This window comes from Furipterus horrens, unplaced genomic scaffold (assembly GCF_987537825.1).
Source record: "Furipterus horrens unplaced genomic scaffold, mFurHor1.1.pri manual_scaffold_10, whole genome shotgun sequence".
Taxonomy (NCBI): domain Eukaryota; kingdom Metazoa; phylum Chordata; class Mammalia; order Chiroptera; family Furipteridae; genus Furipterus; species Furipterus horrens.
Window position 1 is genome coordinate 101816331 of NW_028327180.1, and position 2939 is coordinate 101819269.

Sequence of the window (2939 nt, forward strand, 5' to 3'; positions counted from 1 at the left end):
GCTGCCTCAGTGAACGACATGCCTCAAGTGGGCAGCGCCCTGCGCGGGGACAGCCTGCCCCGCATCTCCGGGGGCCTTGGACGCTGCCTCTGCTCCTGGAAGGGCACCCCGTGCCCCGCGCACTCGCGGGGCTCAGGGCCTGGAGGCTGACCTGCCCCTGTACCAGCCAGACCGGCCACGCTGCACTCAGGCCCGAGGGGGGTGCCAGCAGCTGGAGCAGCCAGGCGGAGCAGAGGGCAGGGGCTGGCCCCCGGGGGTGGGGGGTGGGCGGGGGCAGGGCAGGGGCCAGCCTGTGGGGGCGGGGCTCAGGGGGCAGCAAGACTGAGGTCCCTGGGGAGACTGGAAAGGGGAAAGCTATCCAAGAGGAGGGACTGTGACCTCAGGTGTTAGTGCCCCAAAGGCCGGGATCCTGTGCGTCTGGGTGGAAGAGGCCTGTCCCCTCCCAAATACCCTAAGCCAGCAGTAGGGAGATGTGGCCACTGTGCCCGGCCACCTGAGCTGTGGGTGGGCAGCAGGCTGCCGGGGGTGGGGAGCTGTCGGCTGTCCCGTCCGCGCCTCTGTGCTGTGTGTGCCCCGGGCTCCAGGGGCCATCGCCTGCCTAGGGCGCGTGCGGCACGGGCCACGGGAACCCAAGCGGTGTGTGGCCCCGCCGCCCTCGGCTCCCATCTGCGGGCTGGTGCCAGCGGGAAGTGGGCCCCCAGACCCAGCAGCAGGAGAGACTGAAGCCACGTGGATGTGAGGGTGCCTTAGGTGGAGCCAGTGGCAGTGTGATCCCTGAGAGAGGGGTGTGCGGCTGGGAGCGGCCCCACCGGAAGGAGGGGCAGAGGGCCCCAAGGACAGGCGGGCAGCAGTGCCCCCAGGCCGCGCTGTGGGCAGTTGCCACTGGGTGTCACTGTGCTGACCAGGCAGGGCCAAGGGCTTTTGCAGGCCAGTCTGTGCTTGTGGTTGTCCCCCGGGAGGAAGTGACCCTGGCATCAGGAAGAGGTAGACCACCCAGCTCAGCTCTGTGGGGAGCGGGCAGCACAGCCCGGCTTCCTGCCTCTGGAGTCCCCACCGTTGCAGGGAGCCCACCCGCCTTGGTGCGCCAAGGAGACCTGGAACCCCAGTGGAGCACCCCCCGCGTCTGGGGGCTCAGGTCTCTGCGGCCCCTGCCAGCACCCCTCCTCCCCGCAGACCACCACCTGGCACGTGCCCTTCAGACCCGGGGAAACTGTCTGGAAGTGGATGTGAGCGACCCGGTGGCCCAGGAGCAGCAGGGGCGGGTCCGCTGCTCAGGGCTTTTATTGGATGAGCTCCACGCAGTGCGCCCGGGCTGCGTGTGTCTCTGGGGAGGGTAACGTCTCCCGCTGCGCATTACTTCTGCCTTCGTAAATAAGGGCTGTTGGCAGCGTGTCCGACAACTGCCCGTGAACACAGCAGTTTGCGTTACTACCCGGGGTGAACCGCTGTCTCCGCACTGGCGTGTCCCCTGCTGGGCTCCGGGCCACATGCTCGGGCCTCCGAGTGGGCGCACGGCCTCCTCACCCCCCGACACCTCCGTCCTGCCCATCCGACTGCGCGCTTCCCTGGGTGAGGACTTGAGCATCAAGAAATGAAGCTGGGAACGTTTCCCCAGATTCTACTCCCGTTTGTCTTAGGGGCACAGAGGGAATCGTTTGCTTGGGAAGCGCACAGAGATCCAATCCCAGGCAAATCTGCTCCCCTCTCTCCACTGATTCCTGTCCCGGGAAGGCCTGCCTCCCAGCGTCACTGCAGGGCAGGAGGTGACTGTGGCTTCCTCTGTATGCGCTGCTGGCCCGCCCTTTCCCCCGGGGGTGGGGGAGTGTGTCTGACCCGTTTGTGGCCCTAGAGGTGCTGAACCCGTCTGGGCAGGCTGACCTCCATGCATCACGCCGGCCAGGGTTCCTTTGGGAGACTTGGTGCTTCGCAGAGGAGTTGTGGGGCTTTACAGGGTCTGTGACAGCAGAGGGAGGGGTACATCAGGCACCCAGACGCAAACAAGCCCGCCACGTGGCCTCCCATGAGGCTGGGGTCCAGGAGCAGAGCGCAGCCCCTGGGGGGATCTCGACGGGAGCTGGCCCGTGGAGAGGCGGGTACGGTTCAATGTCGGGCCCCCACCTGGCCAAAGGAAGGCCAGCACATAAACCTAGAAACATGCACCAGACACACGCACACAGGCACACACCCACTCCCGCCCGGCTCGTCTGCACCTGCTTCAACACTGGTAACTGAGTGACCCCCAGTCCTTGCCCCGACGATTTAAATGTGCGACTCCTCAAAAGTCGCCAGGGAACAAAGGGAAAAAGAATCCAAATCTGGTTCCGTTAGTGCTGCCGTTGGGTTGGGGTCACGAGGGCTGGCAGCCCGGGTCCGGGTCCTTGCTTCGCGCCTGCTTTTGGCCACACCTGCCATGAACACCCTGGGAGCCCAGCTCTGGGCAGCCTGGAGGGGCAGCCCCGTTGGAGGTGGCTGTCTGGGAGCCTGCAGGAAGTGTCCATGGTGCTGGGACCTTGCTGGATGGGGCGGGGGCACGGGGTGGCCCCTGAGCTGTGAGTTAATTAAGCCCAGAAAGCCTGGGATCCAAAGGCCAGGGTCTGAGCGGTGCCGAGGCTCCCAGACTGCCAAAGAGGCAGCCAAGTCTGGGCGCTTTCTTCCTCCCTGGGGAGGGCAGGGTGGGCGCAGGCGCACATGCCCCGAAGCACCGCCCCTGCTAACACACACACTCTAAAACGCGCACCAAGTGAAGAGGCTGGATCTGGTCACTGGGCCGCATCTCCCTCCTGGTGGCCCCGGTCCCAGGGTCCGGCCCTTTGGTCCCCACTCCCCATGCTGCCACTGAGGTCCTGGGCTAAGAACCATGGGAACACCCACCTTGTCCCCTAGCTCGGCAGGTTCCACGGAGCACCGGGGAGTCCCTGCCTGCCCAGCCCGGCCCGCCT